Source organism: Pseudophryne corroboree, chromosome 6 (genome assembly GCF_028390025.1).
Source record: "Pseudophryne corroboree isolate aPseCor3 chromosome 6, aPseCor3.hap2, whole genome shotgun sequence".
Classification (NCBI taxonomy): Eukaryota; Metazoa; Chordata; class Amphibia; order Anura; family Myobatrachidae; genus Pseudophryne; species Pseudophryne corroboree.
In genome coordinates, this window is record NC_086449.1 from 836,102,437 (window position 1) to 836,113,744 (window position 11,308).

Below are 11,308 nucleotides of genomic sequence, written 5' to 3' on the forward strand. Positions count from 1 at the left end.
AATAGTATAATACTCTATATTACAGGTGTCAGTGTATATAATAGTATAATACTCTATATTACAGGTGTCAGTGTATATAATAGTATAATACTCTATATTACAGGTGTCAGTGTATATAATAGTATAATACTCTATATTACAGGTGTCAGTGTATATAATAGTATAATACTCTATATTACAGGTGTCAGTGTATATAACAGTATAATACTCTATATTACAGGTGTCAGTGTATATAACAGTATAATACTCTATATTACAGGTGTCAGTGTATATAATAGTGTAATGCTCTGTATTACAGGTGTCAGTGTATATAATAGTATAATACTCTATATTACAGGTGTCAGTGTATATAACAGTATAATACTCTATATTACAGGTGTCAGTGTATATAATAGTATAATGCTCTATATTACAGGTGTCAATGTATATAATAGTATAATGCTCTGTATTACAGGTGTATATTGCTGTGTATAATACTCTACATTACAGGGGTCAGCGTATATAATAGTATAATGCTCTATATTACAGGTGTCAGTGTATATAATAGTATAATACTCTGTATTACAGGTGTCAGTGTATATAATAGTATAATACTCTATATTACAGGTGTCAATGTATATAATAGTATAATGCTCTGTATTACAGGTGTATATTGCTGTGTATAATACTCTACATTACAGGGGTCCGCGTATATAATAGTATAATGCTCTATATTACAGGTGTCAGTGTGTATAATATAGTACTCTATATTACAGGTGTCAGTGTATATAATAGTGTAATGCTCTGTATTACAGGTGTCAGTGTGTATAATATAATACTCTATATTACAGGTGTCAGTGTGTATAATATAATACTCTACATTACAGGTGTCAGTGTATATAATAGTGTAATGCTCTGTATTACAGGTGTCAGCGTATATAATAGTATAATACTCTATATTACAGGTGTCAGCGTATATAATAGTATAATGCTCTACATTACAGGGGTCAGCGTATATAATAGTATAATGCTCTATATTACAGGTGTCACTGTGTATAATATTATAATACTCTATATTACAGGTGTCAGTGTATATAATAGTGTAATGCTCTGTATTACAGGTGTATATAAGATTATAATACTCTATATTGCAGGTGTTTGAGTGTAATAGTAGAATGCTGAATATTACGGGGGTCAGTGTATATAATATTTCTCCTTCATCCACTAGGGGCCACTGGAGCGTAGTTACAATGGGGAAATAGTAGGCAGTAATTGGGAGCTGGCACTTTAAAATTCTCACACTGTGGCTAGCTCCTCCCCTACTATCTCCCCTCCAAGCCAGTCTTAGTTTAGTGCCCGAGGTGAGCTGGTTCACTTGGGTTTAGCTGAAGAATTTTTACCTTTTTCTTTATTATTTTATTTTTCTTTCACACACGCACAGACTGGCAGCTCTGCCACTGCCAGTCTGCACCGCGGGAGCTGCCGGCGGGGTCCCATCGCAGCTGCGTGCGGCTCGGGATGGGCCCCGGCTGAGGGAGACACTGAGCTCTCCTGAGTTGGCCGGACACCGCTGCGTGCGGCGCGTGTCGGAGCCACTCCATCCAGCAGAAGATTCCGGCAGCATGGCAGCGGTGAGTATACGTGGTCAGACACCGCTGTGTGCGGCGCGTGTCGGGGCCGCTCCACCACAGAAGATTCCGGCCGGACACCGCTGCGTGCGGCGCGTGTTGGGGCCGCTGGGTCAAAAGAAGGAAGCGGTGAGTACAATCTCCCCAGACTGATGTAGGTTTTTACATTTTTCAGTGTTTTAATACAAGGCTCTCCTATACTCTCCAGTCATAGCCAGGCTGGAGTGCATAAAAGGCGCACTTACTGATTTGAAATTGGCGCCATTATGTGGGGGGCGGAGCTTCAGCCCGCTCTGTAAGCGGGCTCAACGCTCTTCACTCCCCGGCTGCAGCATACACACTTACAGGCAGCCGGGGGATAATGTGGTTTTTAATTTGATAAGTGAAACCTCTCCCCGGCCGCAGCATACAGGCGGCCGGGGGATGCAGGGAGAAAGCACAGCAGCGGCCATCAAGAACGAGGGGGCGGTGCTAACTCCCGCTCTTTTCGGCGGGCTCAGGCTCTCCGCTCCCCGGCCGCACACCGCTCCCCGGCCGAAGCATACAGGCGGCCGGGGGATGCACTGAGACAGCAGCGGCCACCAAGAACTAGGAGGGCGGAGCTAACTCCCGCTCTGTTCGGCGGGCTTTCTCCGCTCCCCGGCCGCTGCATGACGAGATCATCAGTGAGGTTGATCCTTACCTGTTCCTCCTTATGGGGAAACAGACATGATGAATGGGGGAGGCTGAGTATGTGATTATACAGTTCCCCTGCACCACCCTGACCGACAACCGGGGTGTGTGTCATTCTGATACCATCGCTCACTGATGATCACTAAAAACACCACAGTCCCCATATGAGGGGTGAAGGGGGGTGAAGCTTATTCCCCCCGGCGGCAGCTCCCAGCTCTCATGGTCTCTAGGCAACACACCTGTCTCTGGGGTTTTAGCTTTTCTGTGCAGTGTGCTGCAGAAATATTGTTACATCTTGCTTTGGCTACATTCCTCCTGCAGGGGAGTCCTCTACCCGGCATTTCAGACATTTAGATCAGGAAACCTGCTCTACTACAGGAGCTGGGACTCAGCTCATTGATAATTAAAAATCTACTGTGCAGTATTTCTTTACCCTACAAATACACAGTATTTATCTACCCTATTAGGTGCACAGTAATTATCTACCCGGTTGGGTTCACTGTGGTGTGAGATATATATAGATATATATATAGATATGTTTGTATATATATATATATATATATATATATATATATATATATTTAAGTGTGTGTGGGTATGTATATAGATATATCCATACAATACCATATATAGGGGATAAAACAGACACTTCCGCAATGTTTTCTAATAACAAGATACCCCACCTTGCCATCTGGTGCACCTTAATTAGCGGTACACTACACACAGGGCGGGGTGTTGCCTTCCCTTTATTATTCCTGGGTGTCACTAGTTACTAATGCTATTTGTAATTTGGGGAATGTGTGTAAGGCATCAGACAAATAGCGCTGTGGCTCAGTACGCTTGTAGCGGGTATCTGAACAGGAGTTTGAATCCAAACAAAACTTTAAGGAGAGTTCCTATAGCCTAGGGCTAAGACTCCTGTCCCACAGCACAGCGCTACTGGTTCAGGTCTCCGCTGCTCCAGAAAGTTTAGTTGAATCGTGTCGGTCACTACACATTATAGTGCAGACCTTACATAGGGCTGTGTTTATTTAACCCACCTTTTCTCCTTTCGTTTGTCTCACCTGGGATAGTCAAAGAATTCCCTCTTAGGTGTGAAGTATGCGGTGGAGCCATCTGCAGAGCCCTCCACGCACCTGCAGGACACTCCTGTTTGAACAGCTCAGATTATACAGGTAATGTCACTGGTAACCAGAGACCTTGTACGTCATTTCCCCTCTCCAGGTTTCTAAAGGAACCTTGCTAACCTTCCATGTTACAATACTGATGATGTCTGTTTTCGGTTGAGTCTGAACCAGTGTCTCAGAATATCCAGGTGCATTATACAGCAGTTCGTCTGAGACTGCAGGTAAAGGAGGCGGACACGTCAAGTCCATCAGGGTTCGACGCCGATGACGAAATGACAGCGACTGGTCCAGTTTCGGATGAGCTGGGCAGGCTCCGGTAGACACCCGAATACACAATTTCAGGTATCAAACAATGTTTGTTTTCCTATCCTTTCCCCGCAGACGGCAGGAAATGGTATCAGAACCTCTCCAGGGTATATCCCTCGATGTATCGCCGGTCCAACAAGCTGCCGTTTTCCTGAGCAACCTTGCTCAGAGATCCATCGAAGACATATACGGCAGCAGGGTTCTACCTTGTCCGGAGCAGGTAAGTTGTGGAACAATTGTCCTCTAGGTTACAGGATGTTTCGCATCAGGATCAATTGATACTTTGGTACGGGTCAGAATCACGATTCTGCTTTATGTTCTTTGGAGGTCTTAACGTCTACAGACTCGGAACCTGCATTTTCGCTTGGGCTGTCCTAACCCGACGACCTCTGGGGCTGCGACAGTGACAGGTGAACATGAAATCCTACGGGGCAGATGGTTCAGGGGAAGGAACTTTCTGCAGGATTTCTTGAACCATTGGAGGCAAGTCCACTTTGCTTTCTCCTACTTCTGCCCCAGCTCCAAGACAGACCTTTACCGGTCTTTCCTTTAGAGTTTTACCGTGCCCTTTCAAGCTTTCGACTCCACACGGGCGATATCTCCGTCGCCAGGGGATCTCAAAAAACAAAACAAAAAAAAACAAAAAAACTGAAGGTTCAACAACCTCGGTCCAGTCTGATTTTACATCATCCTATACACACTCTATAGGTCAGTCTTTCCTACCACCTGGAGGGTCCCAGGGTGGGCGCAGGTCGGTGGAAGAAGGCTTGGGCGGTTACAGACTAGATTTTGGAGTACAACTGTCTCGGGAGTCCTCGGCAGGGGTCGGCCGATTTACGATGACAAGAGAGTCAGACTGCAGGCGGCGCTCCATATGCTTCTAACCGCAAAGGGTGTTGATCCCTGTTTTTTACATATCATTTGAATCGAGACAGCTCTCCGGCTTTTGGTTTTTTCACGTTCCGAAGCCAGTTGGCTCGGCCAGGCCTATTCTGGCCTTAGAATCCTTTCAGTCTGTGATTTCTAGTTTAAACAAGAAAGGGAGTTTTACGCGTCCCTTGTCTTCGGGGATGCCTGTTTACTGATTTCCCTTGGGTTTCCTCATCGGACTTTACTCAGTCGCATTACAGGATTCTCATTTTCACTGTAAGTCCTTTCCTTTCGGTCTCTCTTCCGCTCCCACAGGGTTCAGGAAGATCACAGAATAACTATTTTTCAGGGGGGTGACGTTGGTTCCCTAATGGGGCAATCTACTGCTACTATCCCACTCTGTACATTAGGTGTCTTCTGAAGATCCGGAGGATCCAGGAGCTTCTGGTTCGACTCAGATCCAATTTATGCTCCTCGTAGACGTTTTCTCAACACAAGTTGCGACGCAATGAGTGGTCGCCTACATTCCCCTCTGAGCGGGAGACAACAATCTTCTTCCCAGGTCAGGCCACCAGGTCGGACTCCTGGGCGAGGGAACATTCCCCGGAGTTTTGTCAGCTGGTCTGCTGTGGGCGGAGATTTCAAATCTACCTCAGGGCGTTCTGACTGACTCTTTAACTCTTTACTACTCACGGACGTGAGCTCTGGTGGCAGTAGCCGAGGATGCCCTCAGGGCTCCTGGGAGTTTCTGGTTATTCTATCCTGCCTCCTTTTCTATTTCTACCTCACTTTCGGTAACACAGGAGGGGAATATGCGTGCTAGTCCTCTCGGTGGCTCTGGTTGGGCCACCCATGACTTGAAGATACAGCTACACCTGTTGTCAGTAGAGGAGCCTTGGCTCCTACCTAGACTGGACTGTCTACTTCAACAGGGTCCTTTTCTTTGTTCAATCTTACACTGGTTTCATTTAACCGTGTGTCTGTTCACGAGACCTCAGAAGGGAGGAGTTCCCTAGTTCGGTTAGGCCTACTATGCCCCGATTTCAGAAGTCTGTCACCTCTTCTCGCTTTTGCCACTTTTGGAAAACTGTATTGGACATGATAAGGAAAAAAGGGGTTTTTCCCCTTCTTTCAGTTACCATTCAGCCGTCATCTTTGGTTTCTCTGGGAGGTTTTGCTCCGCTGCGCTTCAAACCACATTGACCTGAATTTTAGGTCTCTGCCTTTTTCGGTTTTCTTCCAGAAGAAATTAGCCTGGCGGCCGTAAATTCGGGCTCTCTTTCAGGGAGTACTCTATTAGCTACTCCCCCGGCTGAGCTTCGGCCTCAGCGGTCGTTTCTTCCAAAGGCGATGTCCGTTTTTTCATATAAATCTGACACTAGTGTTTTTCAGTCCTCTTAGAATGTTGTCAGGGCTCGCTGACTCTCTTTACAGAGGTCTTAGGCTATTCAACGAAGTGTTTTTCTTCTTTGTTCTGTACGATGCTCCTGTACTAAGTAGCCGGGGTCCCAGCTTATGTTGGGCTGTTGCATACATCTGACCATTTCAGCGCACTTTACGCGCGTGGTGGGACCTTCGGGGGCAGCTGCCCGTGGGGTCTCCATGAATACTTTATGTCGCGCGGCTACTTGGTCGGACCGACATTCGTTTTGTCAGATTCTACAAGTTTGACAATTTTGCGGCCTCTGCATCACAGTTTGGCCGAGCGGTTTTACAGGACTCTCAGCGCTCTCCCACCCGATTTGGGAGCTCTGGGACGTCCCCATTGTAACTACGCTCCAGTGGCCCCTAGTGGATGAAGGAGAAATCAGTATTTTGGTACTTACCGATAAATCCCTTTCTCCGATTCCACAGGGGCCACTGGACGCCCGCCCAGCGCTGTTCCTCCTTGTTTTTTGCTTAACAGTTTGCAGATCACCATATGACTGCTTGTTGAGTTCGGGCTAGCCGGTTGTTTGTTAGGTTCTGTTCCAGGTTTGGTTTGTGTTCTCCTGGTTTACAGAGCGTTATTAACCTCCTCTACCTTACGGTTTGTTTATTCCAGCTCTCCTCGGGCACAGTTTTACGTAGACTGGCTTGGAGGGGAGATAGTAGGGGAGGAGCTAGCCACAGTGTGAGAATTTTAAAGTGCCAGCTCCCAATTACTGCCTACTATTTCCCCATTGTAACTACGCTCCAGTGGCCCCTGTGGAATCGGAGAAAGGGATTTATCGGTAAGTACCAAAATCCTGATTATAATGCTCTGTATTACAGATGTCAGTGTGTATAATATTATAATGCTCTGTATTACAGATGTCAGTGTGTATAATATTATAATACTCTATATTACAAGTGTCAGTGTATATAATAGTGTAATGCTCTGTATTACAGGTGTCAGTGTATATAATAGTATAATACTCTATATTACAGGTGTCAGTGTGTATAATAGTGTAATGCTCTGTATTACAAGTGTCAGTGTATATAATAGTATAATCCTCTATATTACAGGTGTCAGTGTATATAATAGTATAATACTCTATATTACAGGTGTCAGTGTATATAATAGTGTAATGCTCTGTATTACAAGTGTCAGTGTATATAATAGTGTAATGCTCTGTATTACAGGTGTCAGTGTATATAATAGTATAATACTCTATATTACAGGTGTCAGTGTATATAATAGTGTAATGCTCTGTATTACAGGTGTCATTGTATATAATAGTATAATACTCTATATTACAGGTGTCAGTGTATATAATAGTGTAATGCTCTGTATTACAAGTGTCAGTGTATATAATAGTGTAATGCTCTGTATTACAGGTGTCAGTGTATATAATAGTATAATACTCTATATTACAGGTGTCAGTGTATATAATAGTGTAATGCTCTGTATTACAGGTGTCAATGTATATAATAGTATAATACTCTATATTACAGGTGTCAGTGTATATAATAGTGTAATGCTCTGTATCACAAGTGTCAGTGTATATAATAGTGTAATGCTCTGTATTACAGGTGTCAGTGTATACAATATAATACTCCATATTACAGGTGTCAGTGTATATAATAGTATAATACTCTATATTACAGGTGTCAGTGTATATAATAGTGTAATGCTCTGTATTACAGGTGTCAGTGTATATAATAGTATAATACTCTATATTACAGGTGTCAGTGTATATAATAGTGTAATGCTCTGTATTACAGGTGTCAGTGTATATAATAGTATAATGCTCTGTATTACAGGTTAGAGATGAGCGGGTTCGGTTTCTCTGAATCCGAACCCGCCCGAACTTCATGGTTTTTTTCACGGGTCCGAGCAGACTCGGATCCTCCCGCCTTGCTCGGTTAACCCGAGCGCGCCCGAACGTCATCATGACGCTGTCGGATTCTCGCGAGACTCGGATTCTATATAAGGAGCCGCGCGTCGCCGCCCTTTTCACACGTGCATTGAGATTGATAGGGAGAGGACGTGGCTGGCGTCCTCTCCATTTAGATTAGAAGAGAGAGAGAGAGATTGACCTGATTTACTGGAGCTTAGGAGTACTGTAGAAGTGTAGAGAGTGCAGAGTTTACTAGTGACTGACCACAGTGACCACCAGACAGTGCAGTTTTGTTTTATTTAATATATCCGTTCTCTGCCTGAAAAAAACGATACACACAGTGACTCAGTCACATACCATATCTGTGTGCACTGCTCAGCCCAGTGTGCTGCATCATCTATGTATATATATCTGACTGTGCTCAGCTCACACAGCTTATAATTGTGCGGGGAGACTGGGGAGCACTGCAGTGCCAGTTATAGGTTATAGCAGGAGCCAGGAGTACATATTATATTAAAATTAAACAGTGCACACTTTTGCTGCAGGAGTGCCACTGCCAGTGTGACTGACCAGTGACCTGACCACACTGACCACCAGTATAGTTAGTAGTATACTATATTGTGATTGCCTGAAAAAGTTAAACACTCGTCGTGTGACTTCACTTGTGTGGTGTTTTTTTTTTTATTCTATAAAAAACTCATTCTGCTGACAGACAGTGTCCAGCAGGTCCGTCATTATATAATATATACCTGTCCTGCTGCAGTAGTGATATATATATATTTTTTATATCATTATTTATCATCCAGTCGCAGCAGACACAGTACGGTAGTTCACGGCTGTAGCTACCTCTGTGTCGGCACTCGGCAGTCCATCCATAATTGTATACCACCTACCCGTGGTTTTTTTTTCTTTCTTCTTTATACATACATACTACTACATCTCTTTATCAACCAGTCTATATTAGCAGCAGACACAGTACAGTACGGTAGTTCACGGCTGTAGCTACCTCTGTGTCGGCACTCGGCAGTCCGTCCATAATTGTATACCACCTACCCGAGGTTTTTTTTTCTTTCTTCTTTATACATACATACTACTACATCTCTTTATCAACCAGTCTATATTAGCAGCAGACACAGTACAGTACGGTAGTCCACGGCTGTAGCTACCTCTGTGTCGGCACTCGGCAGTCCGTCCATAATTGTATACCACCTACCCGTGGTTTTTTTTTCTTTCTTCTTTATACATACATACTACTACATCTATTTATCAACCAGTCTATATTAGCAGCAGACACAGTACAGTACGGTAGTCCACGGCTGTAGCTACCTCTGTGTCGGCACTCGGCAGTCCGTCCATAATTGTATACTAGTATCCATCCATCTCCATTGTTTACCTGAGGTGCCTTTTAGTTGTGCCTATTAAAATATGGAGAACAAAAATGTTGAGGTTCCAAAATTAGGGAAAGATCAAGATCCACTTCCACCTCGTGCTGAAGCTGCTGCCACTAGTCATGGCCGAGACGATGAAATGCCAGCAACGTCGTCTGCCAAGGCCGATGCCCAATGTCATAGTACAGAGCATGTCAAATCCAAAACACCAAATATCAGTAAAAAAAGGACTCCAAAACCTAAAATAAAATTGTCGGAGGAGAAGCGTAAACTTGCCAATATGCCATTTACCACACGGAGTGGCAAGGAACGGCTGAGGCCCTGGCCTATGTTCATGGCTAGTGGTTCAGCTTCACATGAGGATGGAGGCACTCAGCCTCTCGCTAGAAAAATGAAAAGACTCAAGCTGGCAAAAGCAGTAGCACCGCAAAGAACTGTGCGTTCTTCGAAATCCCAAATCCACAAGGAGAGTCCAATTGTGTCGGTTGCGATGCCTGACCTTCCTAACACTGGACGTGAAGAGCATGCGCCTTCCACCATTTGCACGCCCCCTGCAAGTGCTGGAAGGAGCACCCGCAGTCCAGTTCCTGATAGTCAGATTGAAGATGTCAGTGTTGAAGTACACCAGGATGAGGAGGATATGGGTGTTGCTGGCGCTGGGGAGGAAATTGACCAGGAGGATTCTGATGGTGAGGTGGTTTGTTTAAGTCAGGCACCCGGGGAGACACCTGTTGTCCGTGGGAGGAATATGGCCGTTGACATGCCTGGTGAAAATACCAAAAAAATCAGCTCTTCGGTGTGGAGGTATTTCAACAGAAATGCGGACAACAGGTGTCAAGCCGTGTGTTCCCTTTGTCAAGCTGTAATAAGTAGGGGTAAGGACGTTAACCACCTCGGAACATCCTCCCTTATACGTCACCTGCAGCGCATTCATAATAAGTCAGTTACAAGTTCAAAAACTATGGGTGACAGCGGAAGCAGTCCACTGACCAGTAAATCCCTTCCTCTTGTAACCAAGCTCACGCAAACCACCCCACCAACTCCCTCAGTGTCAATTTCCTCCTTCCCCAGGAATGCCAATAGTCCTGCAGGCCATGTCACTGGCAATTCTGATGATTCCTCTCCTGCCTGGGATTCCTCCGATGCATCCTTGCGTGTAACGCCTACTGCTGCTGGCGCTGCTGTTGTTGCTGCTGGGAGTCGATGGTCATCCCAGAGGGGAAGTCGTAAGACCACTTTTACTACTTCCACCAAGCAATTGACTGTCCAACAGTCCTTTGCGAGGAAGATGAAATATCACAGCAGTCATCCTACTGCAAAGCGGATAACTGAGGCCTTGGCATCCTGGGTGGTGAGAAACGTGGTTCCGGTATCCATCATTACTGCAGAGCCAACTAGAGACTTGTTGGAGGTACTGTGTCCCCGGTACCAAATACCATCTAGGTTCCATTTCTCTAGGCAGGCGATACCGAAAATGTACACAGACCTCAGAAAAAGAGTCACCAGTGTCCTAAAAAATGCAGCTGTACCCAATGTCCACTTAACCACGGACATGTGGACAAGTGGAGCAGGGCAGGGTCAGGACTATATGACTGTGACAGCCCACTGGGTAGATGTATGGACTCCCGCCGCAAGAACAGCAGCGGCGGCACCAGTAGCAGCATCTCGCAAACGCCAACTCTTTCCTAGGCAGGCTACGCTTTGTATCACCGCTTTCCAGAATACGCACACAGCTGAAAACCTCTTACGGCAACTGAGGAAGATCATCGCGGAATGGCTTACCCCAATTCCTGTGGATTTGTGGCATCGGACAACGCCAGCAATATTGTGTGTGCATTAAATATGGGCAAATTCCAGCACGTCCCATGTTTTGCACATACCTTGAATTTGGTGGTGCAGAATTATTTAAAAAACGACAGGGGCGTGCAAGAGATGCTGTCGGTGGCCAGAAGAATTGCGGGACACTTTCGGCGTACAGGCACCACGTACAGAAGACTGGAGCACCACCAAAAACTACTGAACCTGCCCTGCCATCA

At 45.2% G+C, this 11,308-nt stretch overlaps 1 non-coding gene across 1 annotated transcript; it reads left to right on the forward strand.

Annotated features, from left to right (window-relative positions):
- Positions 1 to 2,266: 2,266 nt before the first annotated feature.
- Positions 2,267 to 2,400, forward strand: LOC134938845 (U8 small nucleolar RNA). Its single transcript, XR_010181297.1, has one exon. It is a non-coding gene; the product is annotated as a U8 small nucleolar RNA (small nucleolar RNA).
- Positions 2,401 to 11,308: the final 8,908 nt, after the last annotated feature.